This window comes from Ictidomys tridecemlineatus, chromosome 7, assembly GCF_052094955.1.
Source record: "Ictidomys tridecemlineatus isolate mIctTri1 chromosome 7, mIctTri1.hap1, whole genome shotgun sequence".
Classification (NCBI taxonomy): domain Eukaryota; kingdom Metazoa; phylum Chordata; class Mammalia; order Rodentia; family Sciuridae; genus Ictidomys; species Ictidomys tridecemlineatus.
In genome coordinates this window covers 12,645,349-12,669,218 of record NC_135483.1, presented here as the reverse complement: position 1 = coordinate 12,669,218, position 23,870 = coordinate 12,645,349, and the positions used below count along the sequence as shown (strand labels likewise).

The window sequence follows — 23,870 nt, the reverse complement described above, 5'->3', positions numbered from 1 at the left end:
CTTTGATCATGCCACAACCTCACACCTCTGAGCTTCTCCCATAAACTGCCTGCAAAATTTGATCTTCTCCCTTGTTCTCCAGCTAACTCCTGCTGAACTTGCACACATCATTTTCTCAGGGATTCCTCCTCTAAGAGCCCACAGGATATTTCTTCCAAGTATGGTCCTGCACACCTGGAACTTGTGAGAAATGCCGGCATCACCTGGAACTTGTGAGAAATGCAACTGCACAGTCCCCACCCTGGGCCTACTGACCAGAAGCTCTAGGCCAGGGCCCAGCCCTGCAGGTGAGTCTTTGCTTACCGAAGATCACCGGGAGCTTTTCTCTTTGACATTCTTGACATTTTAAGCTGAATAATTCTTTGCTTTTAGTACCCTTCTGTGCACTGTAGGATTTTCGCAGCATCCTACCTCCTACTCAATGTCGGTAGCCCTCCCTTCATCTCCCCGTTTCCCCTCACATTGGAACAACTGGAAATGTCTTTGGACCTTGCCTAATGTACCAGGGGAGGAAAAACTGAAGAACTGCCTTAGACTAAACTAGGTCCTCAGACACTCGCCTAGCACTCTGGACAGTTGAGGTTTTGATTTAACTCATGGCAAAAGTTTGTCTCAGGCCTATGTCCCCCGCCACCTTCCCAGTGGCTAATGTACTGCTGACAGCTCTTGGGTTCCCAAGAGATATCATGGACTGAATGAATGGCCTGACACTCCTAAAACCAACGCCATGTCTGCATGTGGAGGAGGGGAGGGACAGGAACTGAGGACCCGAGCTGAATCACAGACAAGTAGGGTTCTTGAGATGTGTCACTGTCAGACGGCAAGGGTCCCCACCTCAGAACCCTGGGAACAAAGGAGACATTGTATCTCTGCCTGAATAGGACGTACACCGGTTATTTTTAATTATGGAGGTAGAGGATGTGATTAAATGCAGGGGAGAGAGATAAATGTTCTCTTAGAATGATTAGAAGGCTCTGACGGCAGATAGGCTCCCTGCTACTGTCACTGAAAACGAAACAAAACCGCATTCTGCCACCGAGAGTAGTAAGGAGAATGCTGGTAGAAAGAGACTTGACTCAGCATGCCCTCCATGTATTTTTGAAAATGGTACATTCAAATTAAAGTAGTAAGCTGGGCATGGTGTCACACGCCTGTAATCCCAGCAGCTTGGGAGGCTGAGGCAAGAGGATCACAAGTTTGAGGCCAGCCTCAGCAACTTGGTGAGGCTCTAAGCAACTTAGTGAGACCCTGTCAAATAAACATAAATACATCGAGATGTGGTAACTCAGTGGTTAAGCACCCTTGGGTTCAATCCCTGGTACCAATGCTAACATTAAGAACAACAATAAAAAAATAAATAAAGAGTTGGGGAAAGGAAGATACTAATCCTTCTGCTGTCGCAAATTTCCTCATTCTGAGAAGTTCTTTCTAGAACCAGTTGAAAGGAGAACTACAGAGTGGGCAGAATGCAATTCCCGTCTGCATCTCTTTTCTAAGTTGATCACCAACATCACCATCCGAGCTGCCTGTGATGTGCTTCTGGCAGACAAGACCTCACTGGACGCTTTGGAAGTGCAAGTCAGCCTCTGGAGGGCCTCCAACAAACTGGGAATGATGTTCGCTGAGATTCCTAGGAAGCTGTGCAGCCGGCTGGCTGAGGTCAGGCTTCAGGTGACCTAAATGATCCTTGCAGTTTGGGAGTTGAGAAGGTAGAGAGATCAAAGGGGTGACGATTCCTAAGTTTATATGTATTTATGCATTTTTTTCTCAAAGAATTATTTGATTTTTTTTCTTGCAGAAACTCTGAAAGGAGGCAAACCATGGGGAAAAAGTTTCATTTTCCATTCAAATTTCAACTTGTTGCCAAACTGTTCTAACAATATTCTTTCCTGCCTCTTTCACCCAAGATTGTCTTTGGAACGTGTCTCCAGGTTATTGCAAAATGACATCATTTTCAAAGTGAGACCTAAATTCAATTTCAACCCATTCTCAGAAGCAAAGTAATTAAAACGCTCCGACCTTAGAAACATAGTATTTCAGCTGTTCAACAACTATATAGAAATATATTCACTTAAAGAGGACGCTCACAATTTTGTGCTAGAGCTTTAAAAAAGTCAGTTTGCTAATGAACAATTTGTAATGATTTGCATATGAAGGGAGCCATTTACCTTTGATAGTATATGCATAATTTTAAACATCATCATTATATTCTATCTGCTAAATTAATTTAACCAATTCCAACTATTTCTATTTCCTGAAATAAACAGTTCTACAACAAAGATTTTTTTTTTCTAAAATTAAGAGCACTTCCTTTTTAAAATGAGGTCAGAAATTCAGTCATTGATTCCAAAACTATGAACACATCTCTAACCCTGAAAATTTACAATAAAACTTCTATCTTAGTTGTACTTGATTGAATTAGCAGTGTTTACCTTTCTCCAACAATAGCTCTGACTGCAGGGGTGAGGCTGTGTGCACATTTTGTTCCAGACAGACACGCATGATGGAGAAGTCTAAGCTATTCATCTCTTCACTCTGCACCCGTGACATAAAGAAGGTCAGTTTGGCTGGGTGTCATGGTGCACTCTGCTCAGGAGGCTGAGGCAGGAGGATTGCAAGTTCAAACTCAGCCTCAGCAACTTAGTGAGAACCTGTCTCAAATAATAATAATAATAATAACAGGGCTGAGGATGTGGCTCAGTGGTTAAGTACCCTGGGTTCATCCCTAGTACGAGAGAGAGAGAGAGAGAGAGAGAGAGAGAGAGAGAGAGAGAGAGAGAGAGAGAGAAAGAAATGCCCATCTGTTTGGCTTTTGATTAGAGTTAAGGGTTTTACTGAGAGAAATCAGAAATATTTCTTTCATGCTCATAGATATGAAATACATGTTAAAAAGTGGTAGAAAGAATCCCTCCACATTTGAAATAAATTTGAATTCCCATGAGCACTGGACCTCTTCTTGCAGGAGTTTGAAGATAATTTGTTCACATGCATATTTTGTTACAGAATCAAATTACTAAAGGGAGTTGTAACCTGGTTTTGCATGTTCTTGGGTTTTCTCCTCAGAGCTGCTTTTTGTCACTGTAAGTAGAGGAGGAAGGCAGCTTTTAAAAGCCAAGTGTAGCTGTCCAGGGAAGGAGAGGGCCTGCAGCTCACAGAGGGAGGGACATGTTTCCTCCCTCCCTCCTGCCCTTCCTTCCTTTTATTTCTATCATGAGGCATCAATTTCGTCTGAGGTAAAATATTCGATGAGGAGGGATTCACTAAGATAATTCATACCAAAATATCACTGATTAATAGCCTTAGTTTATTACCTGTATAGGTGAAACCCAGATTAGCTGGACTACATGAGAAAGGTGACTTATGGTAAATGAAAATTTAAGACTAATATTGATGTTATTTTGATGAGCCCGCCCCCATCAATCCCCTTGTTTCTCCCTAAAATGTATCCATTTCATTCTTAGAAAGAAAAGTCCCATGATGACAGTTAATTTTTTTTTTTTTTTGGCAGAACATCTTATATCTTTATTCCATTTAAGACTCTAAGAGATGGGGCTTCACTTCTGTAGCTTCCATGATGCACTTTGAAAACTGCCATTCTATTGTTCTTGCGGCTGGTCCAAGCTTATGTGCCTATCTGGAGACATACCACACTGTGTCCTTGTCTTCCTGGGAACACTGCCTACATTTCCCAGCCTCCTTTGCATTGGTTGTGATCATGTGATCAACTCTGACCAATAGTCTGTACCTGGAAAGGACATGGCCCACTTTCTGGTCTGGCACAGAAAGCTCTCTCATGGTCTCACACCTTCTTTTCAGACTACCATCTTCTAGTGGATTCAGATGTGCCATAGCTTTGGGAGTCTCTTGTGGAAGATGACAAAGCCACAAGAAGGAGACACCTGTTTTCTGGAACCAGGAAGAAGACCAATTGCTGATGAACACCCCCCATTTTGGATTTTACATTTGTGAACATTTCGGTTGTGTTGGGACATCATACATTTTGGGGATTTGTTTATAATAGTAACTAATGATACCCTAATTCATGTTTTTATTTTTTAATTAATTAATTAATTAATTAATTAATTAATTAATTTGTTGTAATTCTTTTATACATGACAGCAGAATGCATTTCAATTCATAGCACACACATGGAGCACAGGTTTTCATTTCTCTGGTTGGACAAAATAGAGTCTCACCATTCATGTCTTCATACATGTATTTAGGGTAAAGATGTCCATCTTATTCCACCATCTTTCATGTTCTTATTACTTGCTAATAAAAGTTAGATTAAAACCCCAATTTCAATTAACTTATATGTATGATATTTACAATGAGTTGGCTTTCAGTAAACTGAATTTTTCTTACATCTTAGAATCAATTCAGGGAGAAGATGAAGGTGCAGGCTAGCAGGATCCAGGGATTCCAAGCTTCTTTGGGAGCGATTTCTCTCCCAAATTTTTCCCAGCTAGAAAACAAATGCTTTAGTTAATGAGAGTGAGCAAGTATCAGCTCAGCTTTTTGACTTTATTGAAATATAAATCCTTAACATTTTATCAAGCCTTGATTAGTCATTTAACTGATGTGTACAACAAGGGTTGGAAATAGCCAGAAATAACTCTGGCCTCTACATAACAACCACGAAGCCCATGGAGATCCTGTCTAAAATTCAGTCACCTGTTCCAGAGTTGAAAACAGAAGGACAATCTGAAAGTTAGCATTGATGTTCAGTAGAGATTTCCCATGTGCTTTGTTTTGGGGTACCATGGACCCAAAGCTCCTTCTCCATGTGGCCCCCACACTAGGTTCTCTAAGTGCCTCAGTGGCTCACACTTAAATCTTCCCTTTAACATCAGGGGCACAATTTGGGGGTTGGAGTTAATAAAAGTCAGTTCACCATTTCTGTCTTCTAGTGTGGGCTTGGTTAGGGGGGTGTAGAGGGTGGTGTTCCATGAACTTAGAAAAGCAATATAGGCCTTGCCACATTTCTCTGAACACAACAGCATAAAAGCTAGATGTTACTTCTTAGATTTGGAGTGATGTCATATTTTCTGCACCAGGTGTTACTTTTCTCTGCTTCATGGATTACTTCTCTCATAGTTCCTAAAAACACTCTTGCCATTCACAAATGTTATTAGCCTGGAGTCTTACATATCTAATGAGGGGCTCTCAAATACACCCTTGAGTTTCTTTTCCTTCATTGTTTTGCTTCTTTTCTTTTCTGCATTCCATAACCCTTCTGAGCTCCCAATTTAAATATTTGCAGATATATTTTTATATTTTTTAGATGCATTTTCTTCATCAGAATGAGCTCTTATGAAACCTAGAATTTACCATCACTAACAGTCAGACATTTATTTTTCTGGAACTTTCAGTATGTAAGTATAAACTTTAAAAAAACAGGAAACAAAATATATAGTACATCTTGTCTTATAATCTGAGTTTTCACATTAATAATCCACTGCCTGTGTCTTTCATTGGTATTAAATATCCATCCACATCACTGTTTTTGTGTGTGTTTACCGGGGGATTGAACTCAGAGATACTCAACCACTGAGCCACATCCCCAGCCCTATTTTGTATTTTATTTAGAGACAGGGTCTCACTGAGTTGCTTAGCACCTTGCTTTTGGTAAGGCGGGCTTTGAACTTGCAAACTTCCTGCCTCAGCCTCCCGAGCCTCTGGGATTACAGGCGTGTACCACTGCACCTGGCTCTATCCACAACACTGTTAATGGTCGCATAATCTAGTAAGGACATAGTATAATGAATATAACTTGTTTTCAAAATTTCTTCAAGATACACAAATTATCAGTGAACATCCTTTAGCTGTAAGCCTAGGAATTCATATACATCTGTGGTCACTTTCCTGGGGGGGGGGTATATTCTTGGAAGTGAAGTTACTGGGCAAAAAAAAAAAAACAAAGAAAAATCCCAAAATCCAAACAAAAAATCACAAAAATATTTAACCTCTTTTTCTTTAGCTGATACTGACCATGACATCCAAGTGGTCACTTGTACATGTTTTGTGAATTGGATGTGTCACAAAGAAAATACAAAACAAGGAAGGGGTGACAGGGTCTTTGGAGTTTACTGGGAACAGCAAATGACAAGTCTTTCGCTGGAGATGGCCTTGACTGGAAAATGGATTAAGAGCTCCATGGTTTGCCTTTGAAGCCCAGAGAACCAAAGTGCAGTTAAGGAACAGTGTGAGTTACCAAGGCAACATGAAATGGCTGGAAAGAGCTCAGAGTTTGGACCTGGGTGACTGACTTGAAGATTTGGATTACTTTCTATCTGTAATAATAGTTTGGAAGCTTTCTGGATCTTTAATAGCTTGGAAACTTTTCTGGATCTTATTTATTTATTTCTATTCAAAGAGGTTGGGCTTTCTCACTGTGGAAATGTGAGTGGTGTTTATCAGAAAGATCCAGTTGGGACCTCAAGATGAGGTTCAAATGCTAATTGTACAAGTTACACACATGGAGAAGACTCAGATAAAAACATGACTTTGCGAAGAGGTTTCTAATAGGGAAAACTCCAAACCATTTGCATTCTTAATTCTGATACTCTCTCTCTCCAATTCAAAAATAAATTTTGAAGTCAAAACTTATTTAGAAACACTTTCAAGACACCCAAACAGGACATCAATAGCTGTGGTCTCTTAACTTTCTTTAGGAAGAATTTGTCGTTATTGACCATGGGTGCCTGTGATGGATAGGCCTTGACCAAAGGAGCACAGAGTGATTTCCAAAGGTGGCTGAATCCAAGATCCAGGGAGGCGGTGTTAAAGATCCAGGATCTGAGGAAGCTTATTGCTACATGAAACAATAGCTAGCGGAGCTCTATTAACTTCGGCTAAGGTTTTACCTACTTTGATCACCATCCAAGCCCATTCAATGCCTTGGTTCACATCTTCTGCCAGACTTTGAACTCCAGGTCATGGACTGGGACTTTTCAGCCTAGTTTTTTCTGGACCTTGTAGGAAACCCTGGAGCAAAATAGAGGTCTGACAAATCTACTTGAATGGACAAGATCATATTTGAGTAATTGGTAAGAGTTGAGCATAATCATCTATTTCTCTATTACCTAACTGCCTAGGGTGTAAGGTGAACAGATTCACCAGACTCTCTTTTCTGGGTGAATTTCCAGCCCATATAGATACTCAGATGCTAATCAAATAGTTATCCAGGAGGGCACATTCCGGTCGAGGCCATGAAGGAGAGTTCAGGGATGTCATAAAGGTTGTCATTTGCTGTCCTGCCTTCCTTTCAGTATGGGATTCCTTCTCGGAGGAAATCAGTGAGCTGAGACCTGAAGTGGACACTGGAAGAGTGCAGTCCACGCACAACCAGGCAGAAGAAGCTGCAGCAATGGAAGCGTTGGGGTGGGAAAGGAAATCCAGGCCAGTGTGGCCAGAACTTGGGGAGGGAGCCCAGAGCGTGAGGAGGGGAGGGAGCCTGCTCTCCAGGAAAGTGGGCTTACAGGTTTGAGAAAAGGCTGGGTGGAGTAATGGGAAGCCTTGAAAGAACTGTTAGCAGGAGAGGGAAATGGCCAGGTTGGCACTTTGAAAATCAGTCTAGGGAAGATCTTACTGATTCCCTGTTTCCTTGCATAAATTTGCATGTGCGTGCACACGCGCGTTTTTTCTTGCTTAAATCCTTTTCTCCCTCTTGTTCCTGGATTTTTCTGCAAGGACCCTCAATTTTCCCTTTTAGAATGGTACTCGTTTTCCAAGGGAGTGGCTCCCACTGAAGCATCATCTGAGGAGGGGACGGAGGCAGACTGTGATGTCCCCTGCAATCTGGAGTTACCACCGGCAGGTGGTAATTTCACTAGGAAGGTTCTGTCCTTTACCCTGGATGGGCACAGTCCTTGAATTGATTTAGCTCACATCAAGTCCCTTTAGGTCACAGGCTCTGAACTGAGATCTTAGCTTTCTATTGCCCAACGCACACCACCCCTGACTGTCCCCGACAATTCAGTCACCCCAGACGATCTGGTACAGCATGTTGTAGCAGAGATGTGTCTGGATTCCACTGATGGCTTTCCATCTCCTGTCCTCTGCCCTGTACAGGCCGTCTGATCCCCAGTGGTCCTTTGTCCCACTATTCCCTAAACTTCCTTCATTTATGGGACGATTAGACTTTTTTCCCCCCACAATATTAGCTCACCTTGTGTTTTATCATTTACTAAACATTACTCTTTAAGTGAAGCGTCTCCCCATTCTGGCATATGTAAGTGTAATTAGAAAGGAAACTTTTGTATACATATATACAAATTTGTACATATACATGTATATACACACAAACACATAAACAACGGGGTGTTGGAAATGAGTAGAAAACCAATGTCTTCTTATTATAAATACATAGAATAAAATTTTCTAAAATGTAAAGTTATTAAAACAAAAATAACTAGCCACATACTACCTAAAATCATGTGTGCTGCATGAGGGGTGCATGAGCTTATTTGGGGAATAATGTCTAAATGGGTTGCCCAGCATCACCTCCCAACTTTCCAAAGTTCATCATGTTCTTGAAGAGGGGTCTTTCTGAAACACTGGTCTGTACTTGAAATTTTCCTCAAATCTAAAATTCTGATATGTCCCAGGGACAATGGCAGCCATTACTGAGATCCTACTGTGTGCGACGAACTAGATGTGCACTATCTCTGATCTTCTCAGTCTCTGAGGGGCAGGGGTTCTTACCCCACTTTACATGTGAGGAAACAAACTTACAAAACTAAATTAGGTGGACTTAACTCGTGTGGTAGTGAACAGGTCTTGAATTTGATTCCAGATAGGTTCTTTCTTTTACCTAGGAGGCACACATGGGCTGGGCAGAGCTAATTGTTAATTTTTTTTTAGGAATTTTACAATCTGGTTGTTGAACACAGCGTTATTAAAATTAAGTTATATAAACTTGATAAATAAGTTATATTGAAATCAGAAACATTGCAAACTATTGATTCCTTATCATTTTACAATGTTTTACTGTAGTCCATCATCTTGAGGTCATTTCTACCTATCACCTGTGCAGTGGAAATACTATATGTCTGTGCACTACTGTGTTTATCGATATCACTTTGGTAGCTTGACCTTGGCCATGACGGAGTATTCACACTATGAAACTCGTATAACCCATCATGAGGTCTTCCCCACGGGCTCCCCCAGAGCTTTGTTCTTAGCAGAGTGTTGACCTCCTGTCCCCGTTCTTCACTGTTGCTGGCTGCTTAGAAGGGGTGATCGTTCCCAAGTGTGATGTGAATTCACTGCAAGAGGTGTGTGGAGTTCACACTGATGGAGAGTAAATTCCCATGAGGTCTTAGACCAAAAGGAGATGAACGTACAAATGGTCCCCGCCCAATGTCATTATTTTAAGTGATATACTGGAAATGCCATGACCATGTCAGAAACTTTTTTTTTCTTTTTTTTTATGACAATTACAAGACAAAGCAGATTGGAGAGTGAAAGCCTTCGGGGTTGCTGTTTGTCCCAAATGAGACACACATGCCACACACTCCCTGCTGCTGACAGATAGGTGTTTCTGATATAAAACAAACATCTCAGGAATTTCTCAGCTGTTTTCCTAACTAAGGCAATGGAAGGCCTACTTGTGAGTATTCTCATCCAGTCCTAAGCTAGCGTTCATCATTAACACACACAGTCCTAGATATTCATGTGTCAATTGCCATGGGAATCATTAACCTACGCTATTTCACTAAAAAAATAATGTCGCCATTACTGCTCACATTCTAATGTTGAGACTTGCAAATCTCATAGAGTTTTGGGGGCTTGCTAAAGTTAAATAGAGATGCCCAACAGAAACTCCCTGACTCTTAAAACTTGAGTTTTAAGGTGACTACACATCACTGCCTTGGCCACCTGGAAAGAGTATAGGTCATATTGACTGACTGACTGACAGAATGAATAGACTTATCCTGCAGATGGGGCTTAAAAAGAAAAAAAAGTGTTAACAAACTAAATCAAAAATCCTCAGTTCTGTCGAATTCTCCCACCAAATTTGAGTCTGCACACCAGGAGAGACAGCGGACTGCACATAACCAACTTTCTGGCCCAACTACACTTTTTCAGGATTTTGAGACCAGCTGAGTTCTCCTGGGTCTAACAATGAGTCCAGGTGAGAAATCACTGAAGGAAATTGCTTTTGACATATTTTCCCCTTCAAGATGTCATCAAGGCATCAAGCCAGGGAATCCCTGCTGCCCCGACTTTGCAGTCCCAAGACAAAATACGTGGACTGCCCCAAATACCTGGTGATGGAAGCAGCGCTAGATTGGAGCCAGGAGATCAGGGTTTGGTCCAGTTCCTACCCCCAGGGCTGCCTGACTCTGTCTCTCAATTGGTTGACTTAAGTTTAAAATGAAGGGGGCTGGTTTTCAAACATGGCAGAGGACCAGTTTGGAGCATCTTTGTCTCCCTTGATTTCCAACAGCAGCAGCAGCAGCAACAGCAGCAATGAAAAATCCAACTAGCAAATAAGAGAATATGGGTAAAACCTTCCATGAGACCAGGCAATTCCTGGAGACCAACTTCCAAATAGGGTGCTGCCTAGGCTGAGAGAAAGGAAACTTATACTTTGACCTTGAACAGAATAACAGTTATCCCAAGAGCAATCATCCATGTCCTAAAAGTCTGTTCCACCTGGCTTTGAATCGAGTACCAGGAGTAGAGTCACAGACAGGCCAAGGGAGAGATGAGACATGTCCCTCTGGAGACTCTGTTCAATTCTGCGGAGCAACATGAACTTGAAGCCAGGCAGAGGAGGGACTTGGTTGTCTGCGTGCCTCCCCACCAGGCGAGACTGATGATAGCTTCTGTTTTCTGATACCTACTCATGCTGGCTTTGTCAGTGGATCCTAATAATCTGAAGGATTAAAAGGCTTAAGGGTGGGGGGCAGTGCTGGAGGGTTCACAAGATTGGAATTTTTGTGCTGGGTTGGACCTCTGGCCTTGACTCATGCAGTGGTATCTTGAGGTTTCTTTAAGTCCATTCTAGGGCTGAGTCGTTAGGGATGGGAAGAGCAGAGATCCTGCAGTCACTCCCAATCTACGTGCCCAGCTCCTGCAAAGCTATCTGGGATGGTGGCTTCCAGATCCAGTGATGTCCGTGGATTTCTGTTGCGTGACCATGGATCCTTCTCCCAGTCAATGGGAGAATGAGGACCAGTGGTGTCTTTCCCACTCTGACATCTTCACGATGCCACTGTCCCAAAGCCTCTGAGGCCCTTATTCAGGCTATTTGGCCTCCCCCGAGGTGGACACTCCTGAGTCCTCCTGTGATGACTCCCGTGGGCCCAGGGATGAATCTTGTGCTTTGTCATTAGCCCCAGTGAAAGCTGCTGGAAAACCTGTGGGGGTTTTGTCCTCTCAAGGGACCAACCCTGGGCCCACAGGATCAATTGTGATGATCTCCACAGACCCAGATTCAGAACCGGGACAGTCTCTGTCCTTCTCTGTGATCTGGCACAGGCTGCTCAGGGAGCCATGCAGAACGTGAACCTGGCCCCTCACATTTACCCACAGAGGCTACAGGATCACCCTCTCCAGGCATCAGAACTCCACAGTGACAACAGCTAACTTTATTTGATATATTCTTTTTTGGGGGGAGGGGCGGCACTGGGATGGAACTCTGGGGCACTGGACCACTGAGCCACATCCCCGGCCTTATTTAGAGACAGAGTCTCACTGAATCGTTTAGCTCCTCGCTGTTGCTGAGGCTGGCTTTGAACTTACGATCCCCTTGCCTTGGCCTCCTGAGCTTCTGGGATTACAGACTTGATATATTCTTTATCAGGAACTCCGTGGTGGAAGGTTTTACACGTATCATTCCATTTAACTCTGCAAGAAAAGATATATATATATATATATAATTTTTTTTTCTCTCTCTCTCTATAGGACAAATGTGTCACAGAGATCCTGATGACCAGCTCAAGGCCCCAAGGCTAGTGGAGCTAACAGGAACCCAGAACTGTCAGTTTCTACAGCTGAGCCCTGTGCTCTTCTCAACCCGAATAGCTCTGACCATTGTGAATCCTTAGGAAGCCGGAGAAAGATCTAGGTTTTTCTCTGCTTTCTTAACATCATTGGATTGGGGGACATGAATTTAAATTCTATATTATCATTGTAGTAAATATGTAAATAAGTTGGGAAAAATTTCCTCCTCCCTCCCTCCCTCCCTGGCCCCCTTCTTTCCTTTCCTCCTTCTCCTTCTCTTTCTCTTGTTTTTTTGATCTTTTTTTCTTATTTCTTTTTAATCTCTAAGTTGGGGGGAAAACAAGGCTCAGCCATATAGTCATTGTGGGAAATAAAGGAGAAGATGAATGTAGATAGTGACCTTCAGGGGCTCAAAGTTCAGAGCAGGCTGGGGTGGGGGATAGAAACCCACACAGCTAGTTCTTGAAAAGGCGAGCAGTTGCGTTACAGCTGGACACGCATTTCCTGGAACTGACACGTTTCTCCTCAATGACTCTATTAGTGGAAGAGGTGGCCCTGATCATATCAGTGATTTTTAGAGCACCCTTGAGGGTGAGTCAATTCACAGATTAAACATTGAAACTGGACCTTTGGAAGGTGGCCATGGCTGTGTTTCTTAGAAGCCTTGCTGTGGTGGCCTTGTGGGTGAATGCTTATCTAATGTGATCAGGGCCTTGGAAGAAAGGGCTTGGGAGGGAAGATGAGTAGAGACCCAAAGACAAAGCAGAGGGTCATTATCTAGCTAGGAAAGGTGATTAGAGGGGGATGAAAGAGAAAGGAGGGGGAGGGAGGAAGGAGAGAAAAGATAAGGAGGAGCTGAAAGAGGAGAAGGAATTCAGAAAGGGGAGAAGGAATTCAGAAAGGGGAGAAGGAATTCAGAAGGAAGAGGTGAGGACAGAGAAGAGCAGGAATGAAAGGGAGGGGGTGGGGAGGAGGGAGACAGGGGAGAGCCGCCTCCATGGGGCTCCCTGTGTGCTGGGCTGGTGCTCCCTGCAGGCCAGGAAGTTCTTCAGCCAGGGCCTGAGCCACCTGAAGCCCCTGCAGAGCAGAGTGGAACTCTGGGTAGGGAGTCCCTCCTGGCGGGTGCCTCCTGCGCCTTCCTCCCGGAGTCTAGGAGATGCACTTGCACACCCTTCTGTTTGGAACGGACTGGATCTATTGAATTCTCTCTCGTCAAATCTTTCTTGTGACTCTTGCTTCCGTGCTCCCTTACTCAGTCCAGGACAGCATCCTCACTGCTCTTAGCTGTCAGAGGAGATGCTCCTGACATGCTTTCTCACTGCTGTTCGTTCGTGTGCTTTATCATCAACGTCATCTTCACGTGCTTTTTTCCCTTGCAAATGTGTACACTTTTTGCACCAAGTAGCACATTGATGCTCCAGATGGGGCAGACCACTCTGTTCATCCGGAAGGTGGAAAACTCAGGCTCACAGAAGGTCAATGAACGACGACAGCTTCCTAATAAGTAATGGGCCTGAGACTGAACTCATGCGGCTCCTCATGCCATGCTCCTCCCACAGCAGGCAAGGCCAGGGGTCCGTGTAGCTGAGAGACTGGGATGGGCCAAGACACTGTCGCGTGGACTGTGGAGCACGTTTAAAGCTCTCACGTCTCAGCTGTTGGTCTTAGGCAGGGGCCTAACCTCCATGAGTCTTATTTTTCTCTTATTTAACTTGGGGGTCATAAGAGCACAAAGCCCACTCGAGAGTGGGAAGGATTCAATGTGATAAGGCACAGGGAGTGCTTGCCCGGGTGCCTGGGATAGAGCAGACACGGGGTCCATGTTAGCTGTTATTATTGAAGACTCTGCCTCCCTCTTTTTTTTTTTTTTTTTTTTAAATATTTATTTATTTATTTTTTAGTTTTCGGCAGACACAACATCTCTGTTTGTATGTGGTGCTGAGGATCGAACCCGGGCCACACGCATGCCAGGTGAGCGCGCTACCGCTTGAGCCACATCCCCAGCCCTGCCTCCCTCTTTTGGACAATGGAATGTGGCAGAGAAGATAGCTTGAGGAGTGTGGGTGGGTATCCTCTAGCGCCCCATTGACCCTTGGCCTGCCGCTAACCCACCGAGCACCAGCCTGGGGCTCTGAAGGTAGTTGCTGTCTGTTCCAGCTAAGGGGAACCAGCCCACTGAGCAACTCGGCTTGATCCAGGCTCCCAGGTCCAGGCTCCCAGGTCCAGGTCCCTAAAGGTCTTTATATTCTGGAGTATTAGGGATTTAGCAGCCCAGGGAAAAACTCAAATGGACAGCGCATGTTTGTGTGCTGCGTAAATGTCTGTAGGAGACAGTCAAGGAGGGGGTCGGAGCATAGAGGGCGCTATGGTGGGAACCTCAGGACTGCGCGCGTGTGTGTGTGTGTGTGTGTGTGTGTGTGCGCGTGTGTGTGTGTGTGTGTGTGGTGTGTGTGTGTGTGTGTGTGTGTGTGTGTGTGTGTGTTGCTTTGTAAATGATTAGCACTGTCCCTCTAGGAACCCTACCCTTTGTGAACTTGGCCTTGATGGGTCTGTGATATGGTGCTGGAGTGGACGAGGGCTTTGGGGTCAGATAGATTGGGAGCTATAAATAAATGAAAATTTGTTTGTAAATCGTACACCCATGAGGGAGTCGGATGTTATCTCTGTTTTATAAACAAGGACACTGACATACACAGTGTCTATCTGAACCTAGTTTGGCCCTTCCTTGCTCCCTTCTCCAAGGTGGCTTCGCATGGAAAAAGTCCAAATCTCTATTTCCAGGACTGTCTGCTTCTCTGAACTTGGTGTTTAAAGACCTACCGGACACTTCCACCCCGGTGTCTAACAACCATCTCTGACCTATTATTTCCAAACGGAAACCTCCAGTTCCCTTCCTGGCACCCCCATGGCTTGCTCACACCAAGACCTCTGCATTCATCGATTGTCACCTCCAAATGCCAAGTTCCTTAGGCCAAACCCCAGTGATCTTTCTAGATTCCACTTGTTCCCTGATCCACCCTGTCCCCTCGGCCGGCAAGACTGCTTCATTCCAATGTGAAACATTTTTCCAGATCTGCCTTCTATGCTCCAGAAGAACCGAGGCCGTCCTCACCCACGTGGAACTCTGTGACCACCTCCTACTCAGTCTCTTGGGGTCCTTTACCCCCGTCCCACCCACTCCATCCTCAGTGGAAAGGAGCTGCCCACCATCTTCACGTGGCTTTAGTAGCACTTAAAGCAAAGTCCAAACTCTTCCGCTGAGAGTATGAGGCCCTTCCTGATCTGACTCCTAACTGCCTCCCGATTTCATCTCTTGCTCTCTGGCTGGCACACTGAGATCCAGACAGGCTGGCTTCTTTCATGTTGAGGTCTTCATACCGGCTCTTACCTCCACCGGGTGCCTCTGGTCTTCCATCTTCACGCCGTGGGCGCCTTCTTATCGTCGTTCTCAATTCAAAAAACCCGAGCATGTCTCCCAGGGTGAACGTTACCATCACCTGGTGCAGACCCTGACCAAGAGTAGCTTCCCAGTTTCTCCACATCTGTTCAAGTTTGTGTCTGTTCGGTATTATATTTATTTATTTGAATCTTGTTTATCAGATGATAAATAATGTATCGATTATTGCCCATCTACAATGCGAACTCCAGGGGAACAAAGAGTAACATCTTCTTCACGGCCAAGTCTGTGTTGAGCCCGTGGTTTGCTATAAAGTGGGTGTTCAGTAACCGTTTGTTGACTGAATAAATGACAGCTATTCTAAGGCTATTCTAAGGCTCCCATAGTTATTTCAGCTAACTCTAGAGGGTTTTGATTAGGGTGGGGGTCAAATAAGTGTATGAATGTGGTTTCAAATATTGTTCTAAACCTAAAGGATCATTTTGGTTTTTTTGAAGTTCTATTACTTTGGGTACATTTTTGAGGAAACCAAAATTTTAAAAAATGGTCTTTTCTCAGCATTCTGGACTTGGTTCTCACACATCTTTATATATATATATGAAAAACAAAATGTAACTTAAAAACAAGGCATGTAAACAAGTGTGAGCCTCTGGCGTGTGGTTTTTCTTGGGTGGGGAGCCTGGAGGGACAGGCCCAGCCTCGTGTCTCACGGCTGGCCTGCTGAGTCCCTCCCTGCCCACAGCCCTGCACCCCACCACACCCAGCACTGGCCCTCGCCCTCTTTGAAGGCCCTGCTTGTTCTCTTTCCCTTGTCCTTGTCCGAGCACCTTCAGCTCAAGGTGCACTTAACTCACACCCCACAGCCAGCTTAGCAGAGTTAGTGGCCCTGGGTTCAAATCCTGGCTTTGCAACTCTCTAGACATGGCCCTCTGTGCGGTCACATGAGGAGCCATTGGGAGGGTCCTGGTGAAGAGCTCAGCACTGCCCTGACCCCGTGCCTTTCAAGAACTCTCTATGCGGCGGCCATGTCCCTTCTGCACTAACCCCAAAGGGCCACCTGTCCCTAAGTCATGCAGTTCCTGGAAAGTCAACAATCTCGTCTGGAACTCTAAGAGTCTTTATTCTACATCACCAGATGTGTTGTTTGTGGCCCCTTTTCAGAACCCCAAAGTGGAAGTCTTGAGAGCAGGAACCAGGTGACACAGAGGAACAAGGACACATCTACCTTCCTTCTTTAGGTTGGCCATCAGCCCAGACTAATAATAACTGCTGGGTCTGCAGTGCGCTCTGCACCTGAGGGCGGCTGTCCTGTTTTGACCCACCACTCCTACTATGACTGCTGCTCCTACTATTACTACTCCACGCGCTCTCTTGCTATTACTTTTACTACTGTTGCTACTACTGCTATTACTAACGCCAGCTGACTTTTATTGAGTATCTACTTTGTGACCGGCCATATTCTATGCCTGTTCTTCAGTTACTTCCCCTAACCAGCAAAGTAGCCAAGGCAGGAGGCAATGTGTGTACAGCGTTAGAAATGCCGGTTAGAGATCACTTGGTGGCTTTGAGTCTGGGCCGCCATGATTACTAGCTGAGCTATTCTAGGAACGCGGCTCTACCGCTCTCTAGCTCAATTATCTTAAAATAGAGTTATTAAGAACAGAAGAGAATCGATAAGCTACTGCAGATTCAAAGTTGTGGAAATGTCTCAGTAATGCTGGGCACTTAATAAACACTCAAGCTAGCACTGAGGGCAAGAACTCTCTTGACTGTCGTTGGGAGATATTTGTGGCCCACTCTCTCGCCAGCCTCTGGGCCTCTGCAGGGCTGTGCTTTCTGCTCATCTAGTTGTGGCCTCCTGGGCTGGGGTGGGCATTAACTCCTTCGAATCCATCACCAGCGTGAGCACTTCTTCAGAGCAGGAGAGAGAGCCATGTTCACTGTCACATCCATGTCACCCAGCACAGTCCTGGCCCATCCTAAATTTTCAGTTGACACACTTGCTGAATGAGTAAAAGACTGGTACTTTGAGTTTGTATTTTGAACCAAGTCCTGTGCTAATTGATTAGAACATGGGATGCTCAGAACAGCCGCGGAAGGTGGAATGCTTTCCTTCTCCTTTTTTCCTCCCTTTTCCTTATTTTCCCCTTCATGGCAAAAGTCTCTCATGCTTCTCATTTTATGGATGAGAACCATGATGTTCAGGAATCTGCCCAAAGTTAAGCAGTTTTTGTGTGTGGTACTCTAAATCTAGAAGCCTGGACTTTGCATGTCTAGTAACACAGCACTAACTTAATAAATACTACATAGACTGAGTTGCAATTTGGAAAACTCATTGAATATTCTTTTTTTCTTTTTCTTGTACTGGAGATTGAACTCGGAGGCACTTGACCACTGAGCCACATCCCAGGCCTTATTTTGTATTTTATTTAGAGACAGAGTCTCATTGAGTTGCTCAGCAACTCACTTTTGCTGAGGCTGGCTGTGAACTAGGGATCCTCCTGCCTCAGCCTCCCAAGCTGGGATTACAGACGTGAGCCACCGTAGCTGACTCAATGAGCGTTCTTGACTGATGAGCCTTGTGTTACTCTTTGGCTTAGAATTGCATCATGGCATAACTGAGAATAAAAAGAATTTAGAGTCCCTGCAGGGCCTTTGAGCAGATTAGCAATTAGAATAGTGAGTCTGTCCCTCCTTATGTCTTTGCATAGAGGACCAGAAAACCCTGGAGTCCATGTATTTGGGCTCTTGACAGCCGAGAGAGCTGACTGCATCAATGTGGGGAAATCGCCTCTACTCTTTTATTACCATGTTCTTGTTCAAAGAATACTGTTCCTAATTTGCTGCAGTAATTGGAAGAACATATAGTGTGAAGGCTGGTTGGAGATCAATCTCCTAGTTCAGACTTGTAAGAGTTTAGTACACAAAGCACATTCCCATTTTTATTTTCATTCTTAAAGATTAAAAAAAAAAACAACTCATAAAGAAGAAAATTTTAAAAAGAAGGAGAAAAAGTCATCCTTAATCCCCTGACTTCGGCACAATTCATTTCTCTTACATGCTGGTGATTTTTCTTCCACATCTCTTCTTTTTTTTTTTTTTTTTTTTTACATTTTGTTTGTTATCATAGCATTCACATATGCTATTTCTCTACTTGGCCTTAGAACTTTAGCCGGATAATTTTGCTTCTTATTTAATACTATATTCATGGCCATAAAATCTAAATGGCTACATTCCTGCGCAAGACCATGGCTAAGTTTCTCGTTAACTTAGAACGGCTGATGGCCTTGCCTTTGATTTTCAGGGCCAGTGCTGGAGAATCACGGAAATGCTGGCTTTTCTTTGCCAGTGGTTTGAGCTCACAGTATCGCCCCATTGTTTGCCTTGAGATTTTGTCGTCTTCATTATTTGTGTATAAAAATAGTTGTAAAGATTTGTGGCAGGACCCTGATTCATTTGTCCCATTTCTTTGGATGACGAGATTGGAGGACCATTGTCTATAGACTGTAGACACAGGTGGGAAAACAGTGTCATTTTTAGGAAAAATAAGGAGGCCACTGTGTTCTGACTATAGTTGTCCAGGGGGAGACCACAAGGATCCAAGTACACAGGGACCATGAGAGTGTGTGTGTAGCCCACGTAGGACACTATGGGTCCTAGCCACGAGGTATGGCCTTTTATTCTGATGTCATGGAAGCCATTGGCAGCCTCTGGCTTCTGGGTTGAGAAGAGAATGCAGAATCCAGACCGGGAAGCAGGGAGATTGTTGCAGAAATGTAACAGGCAAGAGATGAAGGTCGAGGCCACGTGGTAAGAGGAACGGAGAGAGAGGGGTTCACTGTCATTGAAACGCCAGCAGTTGCTGTCGGGTTCCTTGTGGAGAACCCGGGGAAGGAGGAGTCCAGGGTTGACTCCAGCTGCTTTGGGCCCGAAAGGGTAGGTTCATGCCGGGTTCTTCCAGGATCTGAGACTTGGAAGACTCCAGGAGAAATTCATCAGGGATGTGAAGGGGAGGCAGCAATGCAAAAGTGATTTAGTTTGTCAAATTTGAGAACTTTATCAGATATATGATTGAAAAGTGACAAGCCAGCAGTTGAATGCTCAAGTCTAGAGTGAAGGGAACAGCTGCAGAAGTGGGCATTTAAGGTTGAGTGTTGGTCTGGGTTAGAAGTGGTGAGACGGAAGGAGAGCACCCTGTGGGTGGGAGTAGGTTGGGAGAGTCAAGGAGGATCCAGGCAAGGAGACAAAAAGCCGGCCTGGGGTGATTAATGGGCAGAGCCATTCCCCTGGGGACCCCCGGCACTGTTGGCGGTGAACACTCACAGGCCCCCACGACTCCCATCCTGGACGTGATTCTTTGCATTTCTCTAGCCTTTTGCACAGACGCGAGCTGTGCATTTGCAGGTGGGCTGGTACCTCGTCAAAGCCCTGGGAACACCTCGTTAGCTCTCCGACCCACTCAGTATTGTGTGTAATTTATTGTAATTAGACATGAACTGGGCTAAAGCTAACCCTCACACGGCCTTCTATGAGAGAAACTCATTCAGTGCAATCCAAGCACCTTTATTAATTGTTTAAATTAGTTATAAGGTAGCTGTAAATTAGGTAATCTATGCTGGGTAACGAGTAGGATGGGCAGTATTGACAGTGAGCCTATTTAATCTACGGAGAGAAAGGAACTGGTCCTGAAGGCTTGGATGGGGTCATTGTTTGGCGACAATGATAGAAACTCTGGTTGTATGTGATTTTAACCTTGTCACTTATGTAGCTGACCTCATGCCTGCCATGCAGAGATTGCAGGGGAACAGAGAACGTGAACTCATGGGCTCGGAAAGCCCAGGGCCATGCTGGAATCCAGGCTGCTACTCTTCTGTGGGGTGACCTTGGGAAAAGTACCTACCTGTTCTTTTTTTGTAAATTGATTTTTAAAAAAATAAATGACAGCAGAATGCATTACAATTCTTATTACACATATACAGCACAATTTTTCATACCTCTGGTTGTATATAAACACACACCAATTCATGTCTTCATACATGTACTTTGGATAATGATGTCCATCACATTCCACCATCCTTGCTGACTCCCTGCCCCCTCCCTTTCCCTCCCACCCCTCTGCCCTATCTAGAGTTCATCTATTCCTCCCATGCTCCCCCTCGGTACCCCACTATGAGTCAGCTCCTTATATCAGAGAAAACATTCAGCATTTATTTTGTGGGGGGATTGGCTAACTTCATTTAGCATTATCTTCTTCAATGCCATCCATTTACCTGCAAATGCCATGATTTTATTCTCTTTTATAGCTGAGTAATATTCCATTGTATATATAAGCCACATTTTTTTTTTATCCATTCATCTACTGAAGGGCATCTAAGTTGGCTTCACGGTTTAGCTATTGTGAATTGTGCTCTGCTATAAACATTGATATGGCTGTGTCCCTGTAGTATGCTGATTTTAAGTCCTTTGGGTATAGACCGAGGAGAGGGATAGCTGGGTCAAATGGAAAAGTACCTTCTTTTTTCCTAAGACAGGAATGAAACACTCATGCCTTCTAAATATACCCCGGAGGCCTGGTGTGTAAAGCAAACGTCATAGATTAGGTGCTCAGTCAGGATGAGTTTCCTTGTTTTCCTTTGAGTTCAGTCTTTAAAGCCCATCTGGAATGTGATCTTGTCCACAGGAGGAAATTTATTACCTGCACTTAAAATGATGACTTTCTTTTGGAGGTTCCTAAAACATGCAAATTTCCCCCCTTTTTGTGTAATTTTACTCTATCACCAATTTGAAGATGGGTATTCTTAAGTCTCTCTTCCAGAACGCAAATCTCATTCCTGAGTATATTTCACCCTGAACTCCTAGTACTTAGTATGTGCTCAATAGTCTTATTTATTTCATGAACCACACCCAGAGAATTTCAATTCACATGCATCTGGTAACTAGTTAATTAGCTGAGGTACCATGTGTGTTTGAAGATAATAGCATTTTTTTGAGTTCATGTTCTGCCTTCCATCTCTGTTAGCCTGAACAAAGGAGGAAGGATTGGCTTGAGAATATTTAATGGGATTTTCTCTCTTAGATGAGCATTCCTATATCCTGGGTAATTAAAAATCACCACCATCTAAACCAGAACCATCCAGGGTTGCTGTTCAGAAAGAATCATACATACACTTTAATTTCTTACTAGGTCTGGTCTAAAAAAATTTTTTTTCATTCTTTTTCTTTGGTTAAGTGGTACTCCCCTCTGCCCCCCACACACAACTTGACAACAAAGGATACTTACTAGGCGTGCTTGTAGAGTAATTGATAAACTCTGGACAACATGGTATGTGATTAGACACTGGGTTTTTCAGCCTCAAACTGCTCTTTCTTTATGAGTTTGGGGGCAAAATAGAAATCCATCTTGCAAACAAATGAAAGCAAAAGTCTCCCCCCAAAAACCCCAAGATGCAGTTTTAATTAATATGATCCTGCTTGTCCACATATATTTGGACTAGAATAAGGTGATTCAAGTTTGCAAGTGCTCACGAGGGACTATTCTTGCTTATGGTGCTGAGAGTTGTATAAAAGAAATAAACCAATACCTGTATAGAAGTACAGAGCTACCACCATTTGTGGGGTTCTCATCAGGCACTGTGTTTAGCATTACACAAACAGTTTTTCTAATTATTTTGGGTTCTATGATAGCCTTGTGTCTCAGATATTATTATTATACTAATTTACACATATAGGAAGAAAGATCCTCAAAAAAGCCATTTAAACAGTCAACCCAATGTCTAATGGCTTATGAGGGATCTGTTTTTTTTTTTTTCTTTTAGTTCACATTTGCCTTTTCCAAATTTGTGCTTGAGACCTCCATCGAGTGCCTATTTTGCAAAATAGATTCAAAGCTGAAAAAGTCACAGATCCCATTCCTCAGAACTCTCGGTCTCTAAGAGATGAAAAAAAAAAGATGCATGGTCTTCAGAAAGACCTAGAAAAAAAACAAAGCTGTGGATGCTCAGAATAAGGAGAGAGTGTTTACCGAATGCTACCTTTTCCCTTCAGTTTCAAACAAGCCACCTTCTTCCCCAGAAAGGCATTGCTGATGGGCGGATGTCCCCCTTCCTCCATCCCCAGCCCTCCCTTTGCCTTGACCTTGTCAGAGCACTTACTCACCCGAAGTGCTGCTTTCCCTGGAAGGCTGACCGGCTTGGCATGTAAACCCCAGTGAATGCATGGAATGCTCAGGACGCTGCTTCACAGCAGAGGCATGTGAGCCATGAGCTCTGGGGGAGGGGAGGCCTGGAAATGAGTGAGTGGCCCACCGAGACCCCTCTCAACAGAGGGACCGGCTTCAGCAGGTTGGAAAGGGTCTGGCTTCCAGGGAACACAGGGTACAGCTCTTGGAAGGTTAGGAGCAGATCTGTGATTTAGCAGGACTAATCGAGCAGGAGACGTTAAGATCAAATTGAGATGAATAAAGCAAACTGGAAGGAGATTTGGAGCTCAGGCAGACATGGGCTTGAAGTCTAGCTTGGTGATTAGCTGGGTAGTCATGGGCTTATGACCAAACTCTCCCAGGCTCATGCAGCTTCCTCTTCTTCAGATGAGAATCACAGGAAATACTTGCAGGATTGTTATGGAGATTAGAGCAGGAGTATGCTGTGTGCCTATCTTAGTCCCTGGTAGATAATGAGTTGAAAAAGAGTAGGTATTCATATTACCATAAGTCAGAAAAAGAAAAGACTCCGAGAAAAGCATCTCTAGTTCAGAGATTCGTGCAAAATCGGAGTAAAATTCTGGGAGGTCCTGGACAGAAAAGTAGGTACCACAAATAGGGGGGGGGGGGGGAATGGGAAGTTTCCAGGTGTTGCCAGTGAGATCAAAAGTTGGTTATGAGATAGTCAAGAATGCAAATGCAACCCTTGCTGTCAAGGATCTCAGTCTCAATTGAGAGATAAATTTCACACTCGTGAGAAAGTCAGAGCACAGACCCCAAAATGAAACAGTGTGGTGGGGTGCTGGATGCACAGAAAAACCCAGCAAGTCATAGCCAGAGTAAGTGTCGTTTCCTGAGCCCCTGCTTTGTATCAGGAAGCACGCTGGAAGCCAGCACATATGTTTACTTATTTAGTACTCATGTCAGGGGTTAGGAAATCAAAGTTTTGAGAAATTCAGTTATTGCTTAAGGACAAATGTCTCCTATGTGGCTGAGCTGGACTGCAAACCTGTATCCATCTGCCTGTACTGGGTAGGTTCCTAACTGATCTGAGCATGTGCAACAGACCAGGAAGTTCAGAAAAGGATTCAGGCTGAGTCCTACAGTGTGGGATTGGTTGGCATAGGGAGAGCGGGAGGGAGCATCTGAGGTTCCAGTGACATCATGAAAGAATCGACTCTTTCTACCAATGGGGCAAGGAGCAAATTAGTCTAATAAAAGGTTATAGTTTATCTTGTTTTCTCCTGGAGAAAAAAAAAATGAATCAGATTTTTCACGAAGTTGGCAATAAAGAAAATGTATTTCCAGATGGACTCTCAA

The 23,870-nt window shown here is 44.0% G+C and overlaps 1 long non-coding RNA gene across 8 annotated transcripts in view; it reads left to right on the top strand.

Annotated features, from left to right (window-relative positions):
* The window catches only part of LOC106144726 (uncharacterized), a 498,034-nt gene that overhangs the window by 376,809 nt on the left and 97,355 nt on the right, over positions 1–23,870 (top strand). For 2 of the 8 annotated variants that reach the window (XR_013423792.1, XR_013423794.1), the window contains exons 5-7: positions 120–7,049; positions 11,917–13,517; positions 13,857–13,926. This is a non-coding gene — a long non-coding RNA (uncharacterized LOC106144726). Of the gene's footprint in view, positions 1–119; positions 7,050–11,916; positions 13,518–13,856; positions 13,927–14,736; positions 15,722–23,870 lie in introns of those variants that run through there. The other 6 variants (XR_013423790.1, XR_013423789.1, XR_013423791.1 and 3 more) reach the window with 6 other exon arrangements.